The sequence below is a fragment of the Polypterus senegalus genome, chromosome 3 (assembly GCF_016835505.1).
Source record: "Polypterus senegalus isolate Bchr_013 chromosome 3, ASM1683550v1, whole genome shotgun sequence".
Classification (NCBI taxonomy): domain Eukaryota; kingdom Metazoa; phylum Chordata; class Cladistia; order Polypteriformes; family Polypteridae; genus Polypterus; species Polypterus senegalus.
In genome coordinates this window covers 210,210,833-210,236,907 of record NC_053156.1, presented here as the reverse complement: position 1 = coordinate 210,236,907, position 26,075 = coordinate 210,210,833, and the positions used below count along the sequence as shown (strand labels likewise).

General features: G+C 38.6%; 1 long non-coding RNA gene across 2 annotated transcripts; it reads right to left on the bottom strand.

Moving 5' to 3' along the window:
* Positions 1–169: 169 nt before the first annotated feature.
* LOC120526864 lies at positions 170–25,036 on the bottom strand. 2 transcript variants are annotated; one of them, XR_005633204.1, is made up of 5 exons: positions 24,950–25,036; positions 10,110–10,179; positions 7,071–7,229; positions 6,236–6,302; positions 170–369 (listed from the first exon to the last, which is right to left on the bottom strand). It is a non-coding gene; the product is annotated as an uncharacterized LOC120526864 (long non-coding RNA). The 2 variants fall into 2 exon arrangements; XR_005633205.1 differs by lacking the exon at positions 10,110–10,179 and having other exon boundaries at positions 24,950–25,010.
* Between the last annotated feature and the right edge of the window lie 1,039 nt (positions 25,037–26,075).

Below are 26,075 nucleotides of genomic sequence, written 5' to 3'. Positions count from 1 at the left end.
ATAAGATAAATATATAATTAAGAGAAGAATAGTCCTAAAATTTAAAACTGTTTTTTCCAGTCTCTAAATTTGAGTCCAATGATAAGATCAGGTGGCCAGGACAGAGGGAAAAAATAAAAAAAAATCTCCAGTTAAGCTGGAGAAGAAAACAAAATCTCTAGAGGTTGCAGGCCAAAAGATCACCCACTGGTCATTCAACCTAACATAAATGTTATTGAGAAGTTCTTTACTGTATTTTTGTAGGCTTCGTCTTAAAGAATTTCATGCAGTGGGTCTAGAGGCAGGTTGGGGTAAGCGCTTTTATTCAAACATTCATACATCACAGGTGACTGCACAGGACTTTAATCAGGTGGTGGTGTCACAGAAGAACTGAAAAAGAAAACAGAGAAAAGTAACGCTTAATAATAATTGCAGATTTATTGAAGAGTATGCTAATTTTAACTATATCTAGCTCATTAAGTGCTGAACTGAAATGTAGCTACAAAAAAAGACGAATTAAAAAATTGGGCTTTTTAGTTTTTTATTGATCTCCAGTGATTCCGGGCATATCTCTAGTTGTAAAGTATTTAATATTTTTGGTGCATGACAACAAATGGCAGCCTCACAACTTCTTTTATGCTTGGCTGTTGGAATGATAAGCAGCCCACTATTAGAAGATCTAAAGTAACGACTTGGAATGGAGGGGTACAGGCACTCCAAAATATAAGAAGGATTTATATACCATTAGTAGTATTTTAAAATCAGTTCTAAAGGACAAAGGTAACCAATGCAATGATGTTGAAACTGGTGAGATGTGCTGCTGCATTCTGGACTAACTACAACTGATTGATGTCTTTCTTAGGTATCAGTAAATGGTAACAACTAACTGCAGGATGGATGTCTGTAATAAATTAGGTAAGCATTAGGTTAGGTTAAGTAGTCTTTATTATCTCAGATGCAGTAGGTAAGAACAAAAAGTTATGAAAGAGTTACACTGATAAAAGAAAAAAGGCTAAGAGACAACAGGAAAAACACCCAGAAGATTTCTACAAATAAGAAAAATTATCTTTAACAGATATAAAGTATAAAAATTGTTCTTCCGCTCTGCACGGCTCACCTTCATATTTGTTGTTTTTTTGTGTGTCTTGAAAGTTTATCAAACAAATGTAAGTTGCTTCTTACCAATAAAATCCCAAACAATTTCCTAATAATTAAAACACTGTACCTCATTCTGTTCTCCTGAGGTGTGTTATATACAGATGGACTGAAAAAGTGAATAATTATCACTTTTAAAAATAAAAAAACAGATTTTCATATCCATAAACTGTTATAAACAAATAAAAGAAATATGCCTGAAAGAGTAAAAAAATTGATCATGAGAAAAATTTCATCACTATATTATGATCATAAGGAAAACCACATTTTGTGTGATGGTTGTGAAGAATCAGACCTTTAGGAAGAATATTATAAAAGCAACACCACTGATACATGTAATAGATTTTTCTAAAAACTACTTCTGTGTTAAAAGCTAATAAACATAATCAAGGTCACAAAAGATCCTTCAGTGGAGTGATCATTAAATTCCACAGTAATACCTAAGAAAGAAACAAGCGGTAAATGCAAAATTCACTTCAATTATTCCACTTAAGATACTAATGTGCTGTACACAATTATATTATAATAAATTGTTAAATTAATGTAATCAGTCTGTAAACAGTTTTTTTTTCTTTCAGTACAGAGTGATTTGCAAGCATAAAAGAATACAAAGCAGGAGCAGATTCATAGGTTTATAGGTTCATAGGGTCATTATTGTCACAACTTCAAAGTCTAGTGAAATTCTTCCTTGCATATACTAATCAACATTCAACATGTCACCACTCTCTGCCACTATGAACTGTGAGTACAACAACCTTTCATTGAAACATCTGTTTTCCCTCAAAACTCAAAACTTCTGTCTTCCTTTTCTGAAATAGCTACTTTACCTTGAAGTTAGACTTACTTTATAATAGAACATGAAATTAAAGTGAAAGCACTTATCCCTTTAGATTTTTCCACATTTTACTGTTACAGGTAAGGGAGATGATGCCCCTACTCATTCACACTGGGTTGCTGTAATAGATGCATTGGCCGAAGACGGTAGAAACAAACCCAAACAAAACTAAGGAGAACATGGAAACAGAAGACACCTACTGTAAAGTAGGGTCTAATGAGGTGGCTACCTTATTTATTAAGCATGGATCTTATTATGTAATCATGATTTCAATATAACTTCTGCAACAAAGAAATTTAGATAGGAAAATGTATATCTGAACAATATGCGTTTCAACAAGTAGGAATTTCCTAGAAAAATATGTGTATGTCATTGATGCATGTTAAAGGAAAAGCTTACGGGCTCATCTAAGATATATGATACCCTACTGGGGTAAGAGGGGGTTCTGTCACTAATCTGCTCCTAAGAGACATCACCTCTAGAAAATCAAGATAGCTATTTAAGTTATTTCACTTTTGTGCCCTTGTGCATCTCCTTTGTTTAGTTTGTATTACAATTATAAAGTAAGTAAAATAATATATATATTGTCAGGGATGCCAGGGGCAACGACCCGGCCGGGACACCGTGAGGGACCGGATGTGGGTCTGCGCCTACCCTGGATCATGTGGGGGCCGCCGCCCTGGTTGCTTTGCGGGCCACAGGTTGAGGGCTTGGAAGCCCCACCTGACAGGGGCCCGTGGTCACCGCCAGGAGGTGCCCTAATGCCTTCCACCACACCCGGAAGTGCTGGGGGGAAGATTTAAAAGGACACCCGGTGAGCAGCCGGGAGAACAACCAGCACTTCCGTCATGCTGGGGGCGTGGCCAACGGGGGAGTGTCGGGAACACCTGGAGCTCATCCGGGATATGAATAAAAGGGGCCGTCTCCCTTCATTCAAGGCTGGAGTTGGGTGGAAGAAGGACGAGGCACGAGAGGAGTGTGGAGGCAGCCCGAAGAAAAGGCATTGTGTGGCCAGGACGGTGTATTGGGGTTTGTGGTGCACGTGACTTTATTAAAGTGAAATTAAAGTGTGGTGGTGGAAATCAACATGTCCGCCTGTCTGTGTCCGGTCCGGGTTCACAATATATATATATATACTGTATATATATATATATATATAGTATGCCTAATATTTACCTGATGTATAGCTTATTGAGGCATCGATACATTTAATGTTAAAAAGAACAGCAATACAATACAAGAAATCATATTAGTATGTTGGAAGTTCATCATGCTTCTAAAGGGTAAAATGTTGTTGCCTCAAAATCGTACTAGATAGGGCAATCAATCTGGTATTTCTCTTTCAGAGAACCAGTAGGGACACCTGGTGCCACTAGAAGGAGTTCGGCCCATAATACACCTGGAAATATTATCATCTGAAAAACCCAGAAGTGTTTTTTGTAGGGGACCTAGGAGAGGTAGGTACTGCAAATTAAAAGGCTATTCTTTCCTTGGTTGAGGAATCTTGGTTTTTTGAGGTAGCAACTGAACGAGGGTTCTTCTAACTGAAGGAAGCTCAGAAGTCACAAGAATGTAGGGTTATGTTAGTGGGTAAGTAGAGTAGCCACACTACAGGGCACTAAGGGAACCTTCTCTGTTCAATTCGGAACTGATGCCTTAGTCTTGGTTTATCAGCTTGCTTGAGTACCTCTTTTTCCTGCCTGTAACTGTTACTTTGTTTTCTTTATTAAGCCCTTTTTTGTTGCCACTTTAAGGTTTCTGATCGTTACATGTGTCTGGGAACGGATTATGAGTGTCAACTCTTCTTTATTCAGTCAACAGATGTTTAAATTTTCATGTCACAAATATTTAGATTGATACATTTTTCCTCTTTGAATTGTCCAATTGTATATATTGGATACAGTAGATATAAGAGGTGAAGTAACATTGTTGCATCATATTAATAATATTTTATTTTAATCTTATGTTATACAAGCTGTGTTACCCAGCTTCACCTGATAGAGTTAATAATGGGTTTAATGGGTTAATAAGACAATGGGTTTCTGTGCCGTCTGTTAACTGGGTGTAACAGAACTACTATGTAACTAACGGCGTGCTTTTCACTTAGTAAGTACAGTTAAACTACAAAATAACGCATATGGCAAAAAAAAAAATGAAAGAGAAAAACTCCAACAATAAGTTATTACTAGACATAAAGAACACAAAGCCCTTAAAATGTAGGGCCAGAAAATGTGAGCTGTGCTAAAAAACTATCTGACTGATGCAGGAAAATAAAAGGAACATGTTGTACAGACAGAGAAGACAGTTAAAGTAGGATTCAGAGACAGAGAGTGCAGCTGTGGCTGGTGACGCACCTTGGTGTCTCTTCTAGAGCACCGTCACACAAATTTCAATTTAATATTGCATAATTTCACACAGCACTTTCAAATATACTATACAGTAATGTTTTTATTTTCTGTGTAGCTCATCTCAATTTTTTTGGTGATTGTGGGATGTTATATATTGCTAAAAATTTACAATGCAATTGTCTACATTAATAATATATTACTCTACAAGATATGTACATTTTCAAATGCCTCAACTTTTATTATTTTTTTATATTTTATTTAAAATAATGCCTTGTCTGTTGGGTTTTATTACACTGTATAGCTGAATATCAAAACATCTGCTTTTTATCATAACACATATAGCAAATACAAAATATGTCCAGCCTGCAGTCATTCCAAGTTATCTCTGTAGCACAAGTTTTGCCAGTTGGCTCAACTTGCCCGTGTCTGTTACTGACTTTTAAACTAAGCCAAGAATTTCTTTTCCACCTGACACATGCTTCTTACCAACCATCAACAATGGATTCTAGTCCTCACACGTCAACACTTGCTATCTGTAACATTTTCAGGCTTTGTTGTCTAGCAGTACGGCGGAGTGCTTAGTTGGAAGTGAAAACTCTTAAATATTGTGGTGTGGTTGTCCAAGATGAATTGAACATACTGTGCAACAACTTCTACTGGAAGATCTCCATGTAAGAAGCGACAACTAGAGATTTGTAAAAAATGCAGAAAAATATTAAATGAAAAATATATTTTTCTTCATTATACTCGCCCATCTATCTTTTTATAAAACAGCTAGTTCAGTTTCTGAGACAGTTTTAAAGGCATTGATTAGTGCAGTAAATTGACAACAAAGTTATATATCAGTTCACTAAGGAGAGAGTTCTGGGGAGTCATAATTCATACATTGGATCACAGAACAGAAGGGAAAGCAGCTTTAGTTTATTTCAGAGGTACCACATGTTCTTCATCCATTATTGTGCAATGAAGTTAGCAGGAAGGTAGTTATTGGAGATTGCTCTTAAATGAGCATGAGATCTAAATAGTGTGGACAGGTGAGGCATTGTGCTTTTTGAGACGTGCAGTGCGTATTACAATTGCAGTAGCATTCCAGTAATGTGAAAGAAGATATTACCTTTGTGAAATAACTTTTGGCAGAGGAAACAATATGTTCTGATGCTAATTTTTCCTTTAGCCTTTTTGTTTTTTGTTTAATCAGTTTTCTTTGCAATGTTTTGTATTGTGCTAATTTTGGTAAACTGGTTTAATTTTCATATTTTATTTTAGTGTAGAGGTCTTAAAAGTTGATCCTGTATGGCCATAGTGGCATTCGGATTTTGTTCCAACCCAGCTGCTTAATGAGAATTCATTTACTGCTATTGAAACACATATTGCTCAAGCAACACTTTAAGCTTTATTTTAGTTTTCTCACTTGTTAAGATTCACCACATTTGCTTACTTGTGTTAGGCTTAAATAACAACAATTACTAATAAGATGCAAATGACAAAGGAGCTATCAGTTCTCCATCTAACTTGTTTCCATTTACATCTGTGTGCATTCGCCATGAACTGTTTGGCTTAATAATATTTGGAAGGAAATGAAGAGAAAAAAGTGAATGACTGAGAACTACAAATCCACTTAAGGATACAAGTCATTTGGATGATGTTCTTGAAAAAAAAAATTACAATATAAAAATGACCTAAGGTCTGTTCCAGAAAGTGCGATTAAATAATCCTGAATCTCAGAACAAAATCCGTCTTTATTCAGTGTAATTTTGAACCTGCAGATTAATTGGTTCCAGAGCCCTAGATTTCAGTTAGTTCACACAATCCCAGATAGGTTGATCTTGATTAACGCACATTCATGGCAAAAATTACAAGTCAATCAACCACATGTGAGCAGAGCAAGACATGCTAGTGGCAATGCGATGAAGATTACCTGCACATCCGACAATATAGGAGCAACACAGCAGCTAAGGAAAGGACGATGGCATGAAGGAATACCACTAAAAAAGTAAAAGCGTAAAACAGTTAATCAGTGAAATCTGTGTAAACATTGTATGGTAAATTGTTGTATTGTGTTACATGTACCTCTGGTGATATTACTTTACTTGAACTGTTATATGTCCTCAAGTAAGCATTGTATTCCATTTTTGCAATTTTAATATCATCAAAAAGTGTAAATAAGACTAAAGCCATTTATGGTTCCAGCTTACATAAGAGCTGATCTAGTTTTATTGCGAGAGATGTCAAATGTGCCAGCACTGAATCCTGTATTGTCCAGTAATTGTGACAAAAGAAACCAAAGGTTAATTACTGCACAAACCAACAATGGAAGACTTACAGAGCTCACTCTTCAATTCATAACTTACCCTGTTCAAACATGAGTCCTCAGATATTTGTCCTTAATATCTGTAGAATAATTATATGCGCGGCATGTCATATTATTTTAAGAATGAATAAGAAGACACATTGATATTTGTACTGGGTTTTTGATATACATAATTGTGCATTATTCATAAAAACAATTAGGTAAATGAACTACAATGCAATGCAGAAATAATACTGTTGCATTATTCTTTATAGAATCCCAAACTGAAACTGCATTGATAAGCATATTGGGTATACGTATCTGCTGAAGTGGAGAGTCTCTAAAGCCATGTGCTTAAAGGGTGAGGAACAGAAGGGATAAAATTGGGCAGCTTATTCCACCAGTAAGTCTATTATCAGTTATTATTGCTCAGAAAATTGCCACAGTTGCTTAAATTCCTTACCTGTGGTTCTGTGGAATTCCCCTTTGATGCTGGTTATTTATTTTTGTCTCAAAAATTCAGACCCTGTGTGTATGTTTGAGTAGACACCACAAGTTAAACTCAGTTTGCGATTGCCTTGCCAGTACGTGTGGCATCTCCAATGTTGTGAAGAAAACTTCCCTTTACAAAAGAAAAAGAAAAAGAAAACAAACAAAAGAAAAAGTTGATGATTTACATTGATGTCAGCTCAAAGTCACAATGTGTGTCACTGAACATGTTATATTAATTTCATGCAGTCATGTCATATGACTTTCATGCAGACCCTCCTCTGGGCATGCCAGAATGACTGATCACGGACTGATTACTTTTTAATGGGCAGAATTTTATGAAGGAGTTGTTGTTTCTGCATCGATTTTTCGTTCAGGTAGTGCATGGCATTTTCAACATTTGATAGCTTTCTCTCTTTCCTAAATATTGCAGATGGAATCAACATTTCTGACAAGATATTTACAGACTTTGATCCTATGATCAAAGATACTCTGGTCCTTAACTATTGAAGCTGAAAAACTTTAATCCTTACATGGTAAACCTTTTCTTTTGCAGGTTAGTTTCAAAGCATTGGTTGCCCCTTAACTGAGCTAGATTTCGTCGAATCTTTCTTTCTGGAACAGGCAAATGCCGAGTCTGTTCCAAAAAGCAGTATTAGTGAGTTATTTGCATCTTTGGTCTCACGGATCACATGATTCTGACTTAATTTGTTCCAGAAATTTATATTTGGATTACTGTGAAACCCAATTTATTTCAACCGGATTTTGCAATAATTTTGCTTTCTGGAATAGACCTTTGACATGGCAGAATGAAAACACCAACAAGCAATAAAATTAAATATGATCTGTGATTGGCAAGAATTAGTTTCTAATTAAGCAATGAAACTGAAACAATGCCATCTTGGGGCAATCATGTTTTGACTGCTGCGGTGGGCTGGCGCCCTGCCCGGGGTTTGTTTCCTGCCTTGTGCCCTGTGTTGGCTGGGATTGGCTCCAGCAGACCCCCGTGACCCTGTAGTTAGGATGTAGTGGGTTGGATAATAGATGGATGGATGTTTTGACTGTCTGGAGAGGACAGTACCATTATTGTTTTTTTGATTTTCTTTGCAAGTTACAATCTGCCAAATATACAAGAATCACTTAGGTTGCTCAGTCTTTTTATACAACCATACAATGTAACTTGGTTTTTGTAGCATTTTTCGCAGAGTGCAGGTGCAGAGCTCTGTGAACAATTCTCAGTTAAAATACAAGTATAGATTATACTAATTACTAAATACAGAACTGGTACAAATATAATTGCAGATTTGTTAAAATGTACAAAGAATAAGTTAGAAACTGATTACACATAAATGGAAACCAATAATATCTGTCCATTAATTAACTGATGAACTATGGCTAGTTGACAAAAGAGGATATTAGAATTGTAAAAGAGAAAATCAAAAATAAAGTCACAGTCCTGGAAACCTCGACCTTTATGACCATTTTGTTGCACAGTGTAATAAATAAAAATGATGAAAAGTATGAGTTTTTAGAGATATTAATGCATTTTTGTTAAATAATACAAGTAAATATTTTAGTCTATGTGTAAATGTATAAATTACAAATTATAAAGATATGTATGGCATAATTGTTTTCTAGTTTCAGCATATTGCAGTCAAAATATGGTTTATGCTGTACATTATATTAAGTAGTTTCATCAAGGTTTTGTTCTTTCAAGTTTTCTTCCTTATTTTATATTGTAAAAAATAAAGTACCAATGCATAAGGAGGTAGTATGAATTAATGGCTAAGGTGCTGAACTTGGGTCCTCCCTGTGTGGAGTTTGCAGGTTCTCCCCGTGTCTGCGTGGGTTTCCTCCCACAGTCCAAAGACATGCAGGTTAGGTGGATTGGCGATTTTAAATTGGCCCTGGTGTGTGCTTGGTGTGTGGGTGTGTTTGTGTGTGTCCTGCGGTGGGTTCGCACCCTGCCCTGAAAGTTCTATCTATCTGTCTTTGCCATTGTTGGTGTTCATTTTTGGTTCAAGAAAAGCAAATCTGTCATCCACAAGCCTTATGGTATGGAAGTGACTGCAACCCGATACAAGATGTTTCCCTAAGATATCCCAAATCCACAAAAAATAAATAAATAATTTCAACAAATCTCTAATCCTAAGAGAACACCAAGTCATAAATGACTGCCTTGTTCTGTGGAACATATTCTAAGATGAAACGTCTCCAGAAACATAAACAGTCATTTTTATCATTATTACTGCTAAGTTCTTCCAGGAAGATGACAATTTGAATAAAAACAGCATATCAGTGCCAACTCAGGTCTTTAAAAAGTTTTCCTTCTGTTTGGTCTGCTTCCATCTTCCATTTGAGCGTAAACTGCAGGAAGTGGGAACATTTGCCACATGTAAAAAGGAATTTGCCTTCACTTTAAAGGTGACTTTTAATTAAAGTTCAAGGAAAAGTCACATCGAAAGTATGACAATGTTGCATTATCATGTTTCTTGTTAATGACACACTGCCTTGATAATAATGAGGTAGATGGTCTATGATCCACCCTACATAAAAGAGTTGGGCTGTGTTTGTGATGTAAACATAGACACCTGCGAGCCCTGTGTGGCTAATGTGAGCATTTAAAAAGTTGCTATTATTTTGATCTAAAAGGAAACAAGAGCCAAAGCACCTTATTACCAACAACTGATTCCTGTTTACAATTACACAGTCTGCTATTAACTTTTACTAGTGCATCTGAAGCATGTCCTCCTGTCACCATCAAGTGTGTTGTCAGATTTCAGCTCTTTGCCAAGAAAGAAAAAAAAAAATAAGGTGGGTCCACTCACATTTCAGGCGTTTCATGGAAGTAGCTAGCTATCACATCAACAACAAGAATGAGATGGGAAAGATGGATAAAAACCAGAAGCACGTTTAAATGTCTCAGTGTTTGGTCATTTGAAATTTCCACCCCATTCTCAGTGTAAACACTGGGCCTTTGAAATGAATGACTTTACATCACAAGTGCAAATACCTTAAAAAATGTTGAGAGGGTGCTTCCGCTTTATCGATGGGCCCATTAATCTTCAAATGGTGCAGAAAGCCTGCAAGAAGATAAAAAGCTACCAGCTCTGTCACATGTCATTTGCCTGCATTTTTTGATGGAAAATAAGACTCAGTATGAAAAGTAGGCGTAGTTTGAACATTTTTGATAACTCGTGCTATTGACTTTACAATGAAAAAGTAACATTTCTCATTATTTTAATTTTTCCTGTTTATGGGACATTTTGGGAGACAAAGGTTATACTTGTGAAATGTGCAAGGTTAAGACACCAAAAAGGAAAAACATTTGAGTGTTAGTTTTGAAATTTTTTTAACATAAGTTTAAATGTTGTATCCTTTATATCTAATTATGTATTGATCTCTAAGCCATGTACGGTATCTCTAAGCATTTTATGGGTTTGTAATGGACAAATATGGAGAAAGAATTATGTGTGACAGTGCCTCTAATTTTTGCTCTGTCTGTTTACAGTGGTATACAGTGGAAGAGAGAAAGCCCCTGAGGATGACCGAGGTACAGTCAAAGCCTTGTCACTTCCAGACCCAGCAGTATATAACTCAAAGTTCCACCAGAAGTACATGTTCACACACGGTCCATGTTCTGAAGAGACATACAGTACAGTATATAAATAAATGCAGAGTTGAATCTGAGAGGTACAGAGCAAAACAGTTTTAACTAAAGAAATTAGTACTCAAGGGTACAATAACTGAAATATAGGCAATTGCCTTGAAAACACAGCCTTGAAACTGCTCGCTTTACAGGTAAGGTCAGGCTTTGGGGATCTCCGCACTGATCATTGCTCTGCTCCAAAAAGGTGACACCACCTTTCAGGGATGTTTGCTTTTTATACTGTTCATGTCAGAAAGGGCTGGGCTTCTCTGTCTTAATTGCACTGTGAGGGAAACAAAAGAAAACAAGACCATTAGTAACAGCCTCCAACCTGTCTCAGTGGGATATCGTATACCTCAGATGAGTCTGGAAGATGATCCTCTGACACACATGCATGACAATATAAATATATAAATATATATTATAAGGCTGCTGATAATTGTAATTAACACATACAATTAACGTGTAAAAAAGTATGCAAAAAAATTTGTTAATGCAATATTATTAATTAAATCTGTTTAATCTGAACTTTGTTGTTAACGAAACAAAAACAGATTGTGAGACGCGTTAGATGTTTATAGGTCTGGGTCAGTTGTCGGCTGGTTGGTGAGCTTCTAAATGGCAGGTGAAGAAGGCCCCCTTTCTACTCTGCCCTCCTTATCAGAGTTCTTCTCTTGTCTGATAAGTGCTTGTGCTTGACAATGTGTTTATATCTATTGTAAAAGGCACTATAAAGGTGCCCACCTCGCCCCAGCTGGACACGGAGGCATACGTAAAATAAAGCAATTATTTATTTTTCTTCAGCTGGGGGGCATATCTTCCCTGCATCCCACAGCCACAACACAGTCCCAAACCACCAAATAAGCACCAACAAACTCTTCTTTTCCTCCACCACTCCTCCGTCAAGCTTCGTCCTCCTCCTCCCGACTCTGGCCCTTGAGTGGTGGTTGCTGTGCCCCTTTATAGTCCGCCAGGAAGTGCTCCAGGTGGTTGTTTGCCGAGTGATGGCTGAACTTCCTGGTGTGGCGAATATGCTGCCCATATGGGCTCAGGAGTCCCAGCTGCAGCACCCCCTGGCGGTGCCTGTGGGACCCAACAGGGCTGTACCCAACTCCGATTCCCATGGAGCCCTGCGGGAAACCGAGGCACCACTTCAACCCAGGGGAGCGTCCAGGGGAGGTATTGTACCATCCAGGGCTGCTCCCCCTGAATATACAGTGAAGGGGTGTCCCGGCTGGGTAGGGACTCTGGCTATCTGCCACATACTATATATATATATATATATATATATATATATATATATATATATATATATATATATATATATATATATATATATACACAGGTATATATAGCATGCTACTAAAGCATATAGATTGTTATTATCTTTAAAAAATATTTTCTGATTGTCAATCTCTGCAGAGCAAGAAAACAAATTATTAAATTAAATGTGATTTATTCTGGGGACCATGGCAGTACAGATGTTAGTGCTGCTTTGTAATAGTTGGAGTCCTAACTTCAGAGATAATTCAAGGGTGCTATCTGTGTGAAGTCTGCAAGTTCCCTCAGTCTGTCTGCTTTCTTCTTTGGGTATTCCAGTCCCCTTCCTCTTCCATTTTAGTTAAGATCGATTGGCAACCCTAGACTGGGCCATTATAAGCGAAGGTTGGGTAGTGTAAGTGTGTCCTGCAATAAACCTTCACTATGTTTTTTTTTTTCCTTCATTGAGCCTGATGCTTTCAGAATACTATCTATGAATCTATGTCCCATTAATAATGCTTCTGTTTCTCACAATAATGTACTGAAGGAGACTCAGAAAATGAATGGATGTGCGAATATATATTTAGTAGATTCAAAGGGAACTATACAACATGAATAATTCTGTTTTATCCATCCATCCCATCCATCCTCTTCCACTTATTCGGGGTTGGGTCACGGGGGCAGCAGCTTAAGCAGAGAGGCCTAGACTTCCCTCTCCCCGGCCACTTCTTCCAGCTCTTCCGGGAGAATCCCGAGGCGTTCCCAGGCCAGCCGGGAGACATAGTCCCTCCAGCGTGTCCTGGGTCTTCCCCGGGGCCTCCTTCCGGTTGGACGTGCCCGGAACACCTCACCAGGGAGGCGTCCAGGAGGCATCCTGATCAGATGCCCGAGCCACCTCATCTGACTCCTCTCGATGGGGAGGAGCAGCGGCTCTACTCTGAGCCCCTCCTGGATGACTGAGCTTCTCACCCTATCTTTAAGGGAAAGCCCAGACACCCTGCGGAGGAAACTCATTTCAGCCGCTTGTATTCACGATTTCATTCTTTCAGTCACTACCCATAGCTCATGACCATAGGTGAGGGTAGGAACGTAGATCGACTGGTAAATTGAGAACTTTGCCTTACGGCTCAGCTCTTTTTCCACCATGACAGACCGATGCAGAGCCTGCATCACTGCGGATGCCGCACCGATCCGCCTGTCGATCTCACAGTCCATTCTTCCCTCACTTGTGAACAAGACCCCAAGATACTTGAACTCCTCCACTTGGGACAGGATCTCTCCCCCAAGCCTGAGAGGGCACTCCACCCTTTTCCGGCTGAGGACCATGCTCTCGGATTTGGAGCTGCTGATTCTCATCCCAGCCGCTTCACACTCAGCTGCGAACCGTTCCAGAGAGAGCTGAAGATCACGGCCTGATGAAGCAAACAGGACAACATCATCTGCAAAAAGCAGTGACCCAATCTTGAGTCCACCAAACCGGACCCCTTCAACACCCTGGCTGCGCCTAGAAATTCTGTCCATAAAAGTTATGAACAGAATCGGTGACAAAGGGCAGCCCTGGCGGAGTCTAACTCTCACTGGAAATGGGCTCGACTTCCCCTCCTTGAACCGTCACCATATCGTGGTGGAGGGGTTTGCGTGTCCCAATGATCCTAGGAGCTATGTTGTCCGGGGCTTTATGACCCTGGTAGGACCACCCAAGGCAAACTGGTCCTAGGTGAGGGATGAGACAAAGAGCGGTTCATTAAACCTCCAAAGATGAGCAAAAACTCTGGACAATGTTCTCCCTTGCCCGGACGCGGGTCACCGGGGCCACCTCTGGAGCCAGGCCTGGAGGTGGGGCTCGATCGGGCACAGCCCAAAGAGGTAACATGGATCCTCCTTCCCATGGGCTCACCACCTATGGTAGGGGCCAAGGAAGTTGGGTGCAGTGTGAGTTGTAATTCTGTTTTAATTCAATTTAATATTGTGTAGTGTTTGTAGCATGAGAAATGGTGCAGTGGTTAGCATTGTTACAGCACAGCCCGAAGAATGTTCATTCAATTCCTGGTCTGGTTTTGTGATACTATGATCTCTGCTGTCCCATCTACAGTATATCTTGTTCATAATGCTGACAATATTGATGTTAGAACTCTGTCACCCTTTAATTGAAAAAGAGTTTTTAAAAAGTGAATACGATTTGCCTTAGCACTCCTGTTGTTTATTGAGGGTATTAATAAACAGACATGATCTACCATTTTCGCACTGCTGTTTTTATAATCAGAAATCCTAATAAAAGTAAAATGTTCTGTTATCTAAGAAATATATACTGTATATCTTACAAAAAAAAAAAAACTAAACTAAAGATGGGCTGATTTATGTAACTCATTTATCCATAGCCAAGTGCATTTATCAGTTCATTGCAGGTTTTGCGGTACTTTAACGTTGTGGCAATGCTAAAATGGGTGGCTCCACCAAACCTTGCTCTTTGAAGCTAATGAAGGGATTTTTCTGGCTCAGAAAGCCATTTAGATTACCTTGTGCTTTGCAATGAAATTTGGAATGAAGAAAGCTGTTAGTTGCAATCACAGATGCAAAAATTATAGTTTGAAAAGGGTGGTAATCTGAGACAAAGAAATAATAAAGGGGCTTCTGCAGTATGTGACTGGTGAAAACGTTTTCCCTTTTAGAACTTTCTATTCACTTTTTTATGCTGCTTTTCTGATTACAAGATCAATGGACAGGAATTTTATTCAGTATAGTTTTGTATAGTACTCTTCACTGACTATAGCCTCTGAGAGTTGTAACATATTTACAGGTAAAATACAATTACATTTTTTTTACAAATCACATAATGTTCACATATAATACGAGATGCTAAGTTAAACAAAGCAGTTTAAAATTGACTAACATAAATGGATCTTAATAAATATTGATAGAAACAGGTACAGTTCATCAGTTAACATAAATAACTTCAGATAGTAAAAGTAATATAAATAACTGAGCTATGGAATGGTAATTTAATTCAATCATTGTGTAGAGTCGGTATGTTCTTACATTTTCAGCATGTATTATACTCCCATTTTCTCTCCAGATGTTACATTAACCAATAAATTTAATTTGGTCCAGTATGAGTCAATGTGGATTTATGCTTTAGTGAGCCCCTTGATAGACTGTTATGGACACTTTTTACTACTTGGAGATAATTTTACACACTGAGACTTGTCTATTCAAGTAGTCAACTTCAAGCGCTGTGATGAAATGCGCACGCCGGTGTGGTTCCCTATTTACCTGACGAGGTGAGAAGGCGGTATCGGGGCAGCAGAGCTGGTGCTAAGATAAAAGCCAAGCGTCTAGCAAGAAAGTGGCACTACAAACCTTTGGTGCCTTCTGTGATTCTTGGAAATGTGAACTCACTACCAAATAAGATCGAAGAACTGGCTGCACTGGTAAAAAATGTCAGGATCTACAGAGAATGCAGTTTGCTGTGTTTTAGTGAAACGTGGCTAACAACTAACATCCCAGATGCTAACGTGGAGCTACCCGGGTTTAGCACAGTTAGAGCGGACAGAGACGCAAGTACCTGCAGGAAGCAGAAAAGAGGGGGTGTCACTCTCTATGTCAATACAAGATGGTGCAACTCTGGACATGTAAACGTTAAAATCTCCACTTTCAACAGGGACATCGAACTGTTGTCCGTAAGTTTGCGTCCCTATTACTTGCCCAGAGAGTTTGGACATGTGATTGTTGTTATTGTTTACATCCCCCCTCAAGTGAACGTGGAGATAGCAAGTGACGTCTTCCATGTCATTCCTAAGTTACAAACACAGCACCCTGAGGCACTTGTGCTAATTGCTGGAGACTTTAACCATGTAACACTGGACAAAACATTACCTGCCTTCTCCCAGTATGTGGATTGTAACACCCGGGGAAATAGAACTATCGACCTACTGTACGCAAACGTTAAAGATGCATACAGCGCCACCTTGCTGCCTACGCTTGGGAAAGCAGATCATAACCTGGTTCTGCTTCAGCCTCACTATAAACCAAGAGTGAGGGAGCTACCTACAACTACACGCTCATTCAGGAAGTGGTTTCCTGAGGCAGAGCAGGCTCTGAGAGACTGCTTTGGAACTACGGACTGGGATATCCTGCAAGGATCACATAGTGAGAACATTGAGGAGGTTGTTGACTGCACTACTGATTACATCAACTTCTGTACAGACATTGTAGTTCCAGTAAGAACAGTACGCTGCTATGCTAACAACAAGCCATGGATTACAAGTGACATCAAGGACCTTTTGAACCAGAAGAAAAGGGCTTTTAAAGGCGGTGATCAGCATGAGCTGAAGCGTGTGCAGAAGGAACTCTGAGTCCAGCTCAGGGCGGCGAATGAGCAGTACAGGAGAAAGCTGGAGCAGAAGTTTCAGAATAACAGCATGAAGGAAGTGTGGGATGGGATGAAGATCATCACTGGCTGCAGCTCAAAGCGGGGTGCCGCCATCAAGAGAGACGTGGAGAGAGCAAACCAAATGAACAACTTCTTTAACAGGTTTGACCACCCTAACCCACTTTCACCTCAGAGTACTGCATCCTCCAACCATCCTTCTGCTGATACCAGCATAGGAGAGACATCCCCACCCACAATTAAAGCAGTGCAGGTGAGCAGAGAGGTGAGGAGACTTTGTGCCAGCAAAGCAGCGGGCCCAGATGGAGTATTGCCACAACTGCTGAAGGCCTGTGCACTGGAACTGGGGAGAGCCCCGAGGCTTTGGAAAACATCTTGTATCACCCCAGTCCCAAAGGTATCATGTCCTAGTGAGCTGAATGACTTCCGGCCTGTCGCTCTGACCTCACATGTGATGAAGACCATGGAGCGGCTGCTGTTTCACCACCTGAAGCCACAGGTCCACTGCAGCTTCGACCCTCTGCAGTCCACATACCAGGAGAAGGTGGTGGCGGAGGATGCCATAATCTATATGCTACACCGATCCCTCTACCACTTGGACAGAGGCAGTGGTGCTGTAAGAATTATGTTTTTGGACTTCTCTAGCACCTTCAACACCATCCAACCTCTGCTCCTTAGGGGTAAGCTGACAGAGATGGGAGTAGATTCACACCTGGTGGCATGGATCGTGGACTATCTTACAGACAGACCTCAGTAAGTGCATCTTGGGAACTGCAGGTCTGACATTGTGGTCAGCAACACAGGAGCGCCGCAGGGGACAGTACTTTCTCCAGTCCTGTTCAACCTATATACATTAGACTTCCAATACAACTCAGAGTCCTGCCACGTGCAAAAGTTCGGTGACGACACTGCTATTGTGGGCTGCATCAGGAGTGGGCAGGAGGAGGAGTATAGGAAGCTAATCAAGGACTTTGTTAAATGGTGCGACTCAAACCACTTACACCGGAACACCAGCAAGACCAAGGAACTGGTGGTGGATTTTAGGAGGCCCAGGCCCCTCATGGACCCCGTGATCAACAGAGGAGACTGTGTGCAGAGGGTGCAGACCTATAAATACCTGGGAGTGCAGCTGGATGATAAATTGGGCTGGACTGCCAATACTGAAGCTCTATGTAAGAAAGGTCAGAGCCGACTATACTTCCTTGAAAGGTTGGCGTCCTTCAACATCTGCAACCAGACAGTTGTGGCGAGCATCCTCTTCTACGCGGTGGTGTGCTGGGGAAGCAGCATAAAGAAGAAGGACATCTCACGCCTGGACAAACTGGTGAGGAAGGCAGGCTCTATTGTAGTCATGGAGCTGGACAGGTTGACATCCGTGGCAGAGCAACGGGTGCTGAGCAGGCTCCTGTCAGTCATGGAGAATCCACTGCATCCACTGAACAATATCATCTCCAGACAGAGGAGCAGCTTCAGCAACAGACTGCTGTCACTGTCCTGCTCCACTGAAAGACTGAGGAGATCGTTCCTCCCCCACACTATGTGACTCTTCAATTCCACCCAGGAGGGTAAACGTTAACATTATTCTAAGTTATTGTCTGTTTTTACTTGCATTTTTATTACTCTTTAATTTAATATTGTTTTCTGTATCAGTATGCTGCTGGATTATGTGAATATCCCATTTGGATTAATATAGTATCTATCTATCTATCTATCTATCTATCTATCTATCTATCTATCTATCTATCTATCTATCTATCTATCTATCTATCTATCTTCACAGTTACTCCTGCTACTGCAGCTTGAATAATAGATGGAGAAATTAAATAATAGGATGGTTTAGTGCCACATTTACAAGAGGTTACAATAATCGAGTAAACATCTGTCTGGGTGACTGTTTAGGATCAAATGTTATAGGACAAGTTTTCAAATTCATCATCACAAGTGAAGAGCTCAGCATAAAATACAAGCTACTATAATTCTTAGGTTACAAAAAACTAACTTAGACAGAAATTTAGCAAGCAACAGAGTCTTCAAATGCTTCTTAAACACATTGAGTCAGACGCTTGAATGGAGGTGGGCATCTTGTTCCAACAGCTAGGAGTTACACATGAAAAGATTCTGGATTGAGATTTGATGCCATTCAGAAGTGACATTACCAGAAGTCTTTCACCAGCAGAACAAGTTGTCAAGAAGAAGAATAGGACCTCACAAGTGTCTCCATATATAAATGACCTGATTTTTTGACTACTTTGTAAATAAGCATTAAGGATACAAACCTATTATTTTATATCTAGGTTGGTTGAATTTTCTACATCAGCCTTGTGACACATGCTGGTACTTTGCCAATAGAGAGTTGCAGTAGCCCAGACTTCACAAGTCAGCCTGAACCAGGTGTTGTGCTGCATACTCTGTAAAATATGACCTGATCTTGTAGATGATGAAGGGGCTTTGGCAACATGGTCATTTGATGGACAGGTGGTTATTGATTTATGCCCTAAGGTTGCATACAGACTTGGTATGTGTTAGCAATAATGAGCCAACCTGAACAGGGATGGGGTGTTGAATAGATGGACAAACTGGGGTGACAAGAAGGTCTGTCTTTGCCTGGTTGAGCTGTAGACTGTGTTCCTTCATCCAGTTCGCAACATCAGTGAGACAGGCAGACATTCTAGATGACATTGTGTGTTTCTCTGAGGGAGCGAGAGGTACAGCTGTGTATCATTAGCATAGCACTCATAAGAAAAACCATCGGACAAGATTATAGTAATTAGTGAGGAGGTGTAATGATAGAAAAGGAAAGGGCACAGCACCAATCCTTGAGGCACCCCCCATGCTTGCCTTGTATGCCCTTGATATCTCCTTCACCATGACACACGGTAGGATCTACCCAAAAGGTGGGGCTCAAACTTCCTGAAGGTAGTCCTAGTGATGCCAAGGTCAGAGAAGGCAGTAAGGAAGATCTGGTGGTTGACCATGTCAAAGGCAGAAGAGATATCTAGCACATCTTTATAATTTGGCTGAAAATCAAATTGAGGCTGCTTGCATGGGCATTGTTTTTTCACATCATGTGACATATATTAAATCTATCTTAAATGTGATAGTAAGGAAGTTTTAAATTGCAGTATTGACATTTTAAATGTAGACAGTTGAATTTTTCCAGTAATTTAAAAATTAGTACTCAATGACAACTCAAAAGTCTGTTTAATGAATTACTTAATAAGGTTACCTGGAGACCTGGAACACAACATGAGAGAAAAACATGAGAGAAGTTACAATTGAAAATTGGAAGATTCTCTTGTTCAGAGAATTTCTGTCTAACTGAACTGTTAGATTTTTGCAACCTGGGAATTGTAGTTGCTGTATTTTGTTCTGAGCCCTTCACTTGTAAAGATCAATTTATAGCCTGTCTTGTGATGTTTACTTGATTATGTTGACCTCTTTAGTAAGTTGCTTTGTATAAAAGCATCTGCTAAGCAAATAAATGTAATATATCTGTGGAAACTTTACACCATGCTGTTATTTAATTCCTCCATATACATCCATCATTGAACCCAGAACAGCATGTGCAACCTTGAATGGCACAGCAGTCAATGTTCCCTCTAAGGAACAAGGGCATGTGTGCAAAATATATTTTGTGTGGGTGGTGCTCTGAAATGACTTGTGCAAGGTAATATGTATTTTTAGGCTTGCAATTTAAATATGTGATGAAGGCCTATATTGTGATAAATTAATATAATATGTATGAAGCTTTATTCATTTACCGCCCAGTTATAGAGAAACATAAATACAAACAAAATACATGTAGCCAATAAGCTGTCAGTATAACTGACTTGAGTATTACACTACAAAGACAAGTCATGTAGTATAATAACTAACGCAATGTAAGTCAATTAAGTGGCAGTGGCACTACCAATAATCACACTGTTAATAACATAACGATAATACAGTATCAACCATGCTCTTAGAGTATTGAAACACAATAAAACACAACAGTTTTATATATGATACAGTTAAAAATCTGGCTTGATACAATTAACAAGGTGGTTATTACAACTTTTCACGTCTAATTTTACATTCCTTCAACACGTTATACATTTTGTGCAAATCCACAGTCTTTCCAGCATTTAAATATAATTTTATTCGCATAAAATGATCCAAATGAGTAAGGTCAAGCCTCGTGTTTTCACTTTAACCCTATTCATGAGGCTAAAACCTCATTCACAATCAGCACTGGATGTTTGAAAAGTACAGCAAATATCGATTTAACATTGTGAGTGAGCTAAATTGTTTATCACTTAAAGTTACTCCTGCAATTTCAGGTAGTGAATTTATGCTACCAGATTTCAGTTTCTCTTTGATCTGAAATTTGAAGTCATTGTATTGAGTAATAATCAACTCATCATTTGTTGTATGTAACAAATCTTTATACTTTACGCACAATTCTTTTATCTCTTTGACTTCAAAATCAAAAGCACAGTTTTTCAAACCTATGGGATCAAAAGCTGACCAAAATTGTAGTACATCCACTGGAAATCTTACCTTTAAGTGGTCACAGACTGATCGTGTGAACTATGTGATTTGTCTTGTGTCAATGCCTTCATTTTACCTCAAAATGTGATTGGCTTTATCATTCCAGTAAACATTCTCACCCAGATATTGTGCTTCCAATTTACAGATTTTAAAAAAGCTAAATTGATGTGCTTCAATTGGTGATAAATTACTTCGTTGTAATAACATGGATACATTAGCTAATTCAGTTAAAACATCATTTTCTGTATACAGAGCAATCTGATACAGTGGATCTCGTAATGATTTCAAAACATAATTACAAACAGGATCATTGCGATCTTGCACTTGTTCTTCACAGTATACAGCTAAAACATCAAGATTTTTAATAAAAGCATTGACAGCAAAGTGACGTGACAAACAACGAACATGATGAATTGGTTGAAAAGAAATGACATCCATATCATTTACATTTGCAATTCCTCAAGTGCACCTTTTTTAACTGAAGATCGACTAATTACTGAAGATCGACTAAATAAAGTATAAACAGTACGCAACAGAATCTCAATATTTTTAACAAACTAACATCCTTTCAAGAATCAGTAAGTGCCAAGTCTTCTCGGTGAGCAACACAGTGCTGTTCAGCAAGATGAGGAACCATCCCTTCCAACGGCCTAACATAACTGATGCCCCATCTGACGTTATCATAACCATGCAGTTCATATCGAGTCGATGATCAGTGTGGTATTGTCTTATTGCTGCCTCAAGGGCTGAAGCATCACATGCTGTTAGCTGAATGATCCCACCAAAAATGGTTTTGCAATCACACAAATTTGTTGGACGATATTTAAAGTAGGGGATTAGCAATTTTATGTACTGTTATGTTAGTACTTTCATGAACGATGAGCGTGTGAAACGATGCAGCTCGAAGTTCTATAAATATGTTGTTTGCAATCACTTTGTTGATTGCTTCAACAAACTCAAAGATGTAGTTCTTACTTTGCCAACTTTCTGGTATAGAAACATATTTTCCCATATGGTCATGAATCATTTGCACTGACAGCATCGGAGCGTTCATCCTGATGGCAAGAAGGACCTTATCCATTAAGATTCGAACTTGTTCCTCGTTTGATCGCTGGTGCTCATTATGCTCAATTCGTTCTTCTCACTCAGTACTTGTTTCAACCAGTAGACGTTTCAGGTCAATTCCATGTGAGCGATTGTACAAAATTTCAACATTTTCTAAGTGAATACGTAACGATAAATGTCTTTTACAGCTTTCATGTATCCCAACGCTTTCCGGTGCCATATTCATTGTCTTTGTTAGCCTCATTACTTGAACTTGCAGCACAGAACTTACACTTAAGTCCATTCTCATCTGGGTATTCGTATATGCAACCTAATTCAACCGCAACATTCCTTGAATCTGGCGTAACTGTGGTTACTTTTACTTTTAACCATTCAGGCTTAAATGAATCTTGCGCTTTCTTATTTTGCATTTCTTTACCACTTGTTGTACATGTTTTTCACTTCAACGTTTTAAAATATCGACATAGAGACTGTTAATTTAACAAAATCGACACGAAAACTGTTAATTTAACGCACTACAGTACTGTATGTCTAGAGAAAGCGAACTGAGTGAAGTACATTAGAAAGTGCAGCGACTGGTCACTCAACGAAATAAAATGTGCTAGCTAATGTGGCTCGCTGGTTATTTACACACGCCAGCATGTAAATGACAGTCTGCCGCCTTCATCTCACTTCACAGGGTGACATCACTGATAATCATTGACAATCGCAGGATTACAAAATGACTGCGCGGCAGGTTTACAACTACTTAAAGGGAACATTGATAGAAGTGTTCATTAGGGACTTACTCAGGCACACACCTGCATATATACATATACAGCACATGTGTCTTCTTTTACTGCAAGTAAGCATTAACAATATTTTATTAAGAAATACATGTATTTTGAACGTTCTGGGCATAGGACTTGATAATGGACATGTATATTATACAACAAAAGTTATGTAAGAATTTTTTTTCTTTTTAGACATCGGTTGCCGATGTCCACATTTGGTCACCGCTGGGTGCCATTCAACTTGAATCTTCAATGAAAATATTAGATTAAAATTTTGTTTTGGTCGCCATTACAAACTACATAGGATAAATAACATTTTAAAATAACAAATTTTTGTGTGGAATACTCCTTTAACAATATTGTAGCAAAAATACATGTTTGGGACATTGCAAGTATTGACTGGAGACTGCACATTTGGATTTTAGGACACAAGAAATTTGAGATTTTTTCATGGAGTTTTTGATATTGTTTCTTGTTGATCATGCTGGATTCCCATTGAAGCCCATTCTTTGAGGAATTCTGTTATCTCCATTCTCCATGGAAACGTGAGATTAAAAAATGTTGTTGTCATTACTACAAACAATGAGTGGTGAGTAGCACACATTATCATTTTTGGGTGGGGTATACCATTGAATAATGGTTAAGATTTGGCAGTGTAATTCCCATGAAATAACTGGATGTAGTTTGTGCCTGGTGCTTAAAAAGCCATGTCCCAGCTGCTAAATTTAGTGTCTTGGGGTGACTCAGCTGGCAAGATTAAACAGAAGATTAGGGTGGGGTGAAGGTATCTGTGTTAAAGTAAAGTGAACAGTGGAGTATTACTTGAAGAATTGTGGGTAAGTGGTGAGAGTCATGGCAATTGACTGTAGTAAGACTCTGTGTGGCATTAGGACCTTTGTGATTTTTCATTTTTGTGATTTTTCATTTTGTTGTTCAGTATGTTCTTTCCTGATAATTAAATCCCTCTTTTCTTTACATTTATTGACTTACTTCAGTGTTCCTTGAATTCAAGCAATTTCTGACAGGTGTGAAATCAGTTGAAAATCAGTCATTATTGAATAATTGCATATCAAAGGTGGATTATTTTGGGAAATTATGGATTTTATAAACTAAATTCACCTCAAATGGCAACACAATACTCATTACTGTATTTTTTAATTCAAACAGAGCAATCATTAAATATTTACTGTATTTCAGTGTTAAGCTATTGGTGTTTTATACTTATTTTAACATTGGGGGTGGGGGGCACTTTCTAAGTAAAATGCCTATGTAGTGAGTCATAAATCATTATACCGTCATTCATAAATTTCAAATAAACCTCCAATTTTTTTTTTTACTTTAATTAGTCAGGCAAAAAGAAATTAAATTCTTCAGGCAACTAGGAAGGCCCTGATGACAGGTATTTTCCAGGCCTGGGGCACAGCAATCACAACTCTGCCCCAGTTTCCCACATGAAGTGTCTAGAAGCAGCAGTGGACGTGTAAATGATACCTGATTGAGGAGTCTGGCCTGCTTTCCAGAGGTCTGTGGTGCTGATAACAGGAGTTGACCCTGGTGTTGTCACATTCTTATATTTATTATATGCCCTTGGTGATAATTATTGTAGCAGCTGACAGTCAAATTGAGCTGGGGTGCAGGGTCAAGTAAGTGCATTGGGACGCTTATCAGTGGTTGAGATATTTTAGAGTGTAAAAAGGGAGGCACTGCCACATTCAGCAGATTTGTATGTGCCTTTCATGAGCCCAGCTGTAGAATAAATGAGCTTAGTATTTTTTCATCTGTAAACCTAGGAGATAAAAACAAGAAAGTTGTGCAAATGATTGAAATATTAACGAAGAAATGCAGCAGCTGCCTCATACTATCTCTGGCTCAATTTTGACTCTAGGCAGGCTTAAACTTGCCTGATTATCTTGTGTTTGCTCGTTTCCCTTTTTGGGTTTTGGCTTCCTCCCACGGAGTACAGGCGAGTTCTAGGAACAGTTAGTGACTTGCCATAGTGTGCAGCTCTATGTTTCTTTAGCTAACTGGGGTACATCAGGTGTTGAAAATGGACATTTGAATAGGAGTGGCGCAGTCTGTAGTTGTTTAGAACACCAAAAAGTTGTCTTATTATAAATTCTCTAATACATAACTAAAGTAGTAACTACAAAAAAATGATATACAGATATGAAAGTTGCACAGCAGCTTACCTGTTTGTTCTTTTCATCTCTAGGAATTAAAATGTCATAGAAGAACAACAGTGCACATGCCTCTGACTTGCCTCTTGTCCACTCTTGTCTGTTGCGCCAGTCAAGACCAGTGTGACTAGTAGACACCAGTGATCAGCTAATCAACAAAAATGACTCACTTTACCAATATGGTAGTAAGTCTTTCAGAACTCCTATTTTGTTTTTTATATAAGATTGAATAGATAGATTGGATTAGACAGAACTTTATTTGTTCCCAGGGCAAAACCTGGCTTTTTACATAAGGTCATTAGATAGATAGATAGATAGATAGATAGATAGATAGATAGATAGATAGATAGATAGATAGATAGATAGATAGATAGATAGATAGATAAATCATGAGCATTAATGTTTAAACTATTTTAAAATGGCATGCATTAACAGCTAATATTTTTTAAATATCATTTACCTAAAAAGTAAATCATATCAATACAATATACATTTAAAAGTATCAGTGTAATTGTAGTCATCGCAGACTTCGTTGTTACGAGCAGTATTAACATTCTCAGAATGTAAGAAATATTTCTGTACTTAGTGTGCATTTTTTATTTTAATCACTAATAAATATTACATTAAACACTACACAAAGCACAGAATTTGATAAATCGGGGTTGATGATTTGTAGTATGACCTCCATCGTACTCGAAAAGTGCACACTCAAAAAAACTTTAAATTTTTAAATTACATTTTTAAATATGCAAATGCAAGTTAAGACTTCTACTTAAACTAAAAAATACACCAAGGCTTAGCAAAATAATATTTTCATTGATTCGTGTTCAAAGTCAGCATGCTTTAATTCAGTGTGGCTGGGTAGAGCCCTATTCTATTGATATAATCATATACAGTAATCATTAATAGTTCCTTTTCTAAACCCTCCATCTCATGATCTTCTGCTTATCAAGTTTACGATTTCGAAGACCCGATGCCTATAACTGGACTTAACACTGTCCAGTTATACACACTCTGCTTCTACCTCCAGGGGGTCCAGACTGCATCCCATAACTGAGCTTGCCCTTTTAATTAGCTTGTTGATTTAGAGGGCCTCTGTTGAGTAATATTACTGGTGCATCCCAAACCAGTGTAGAAA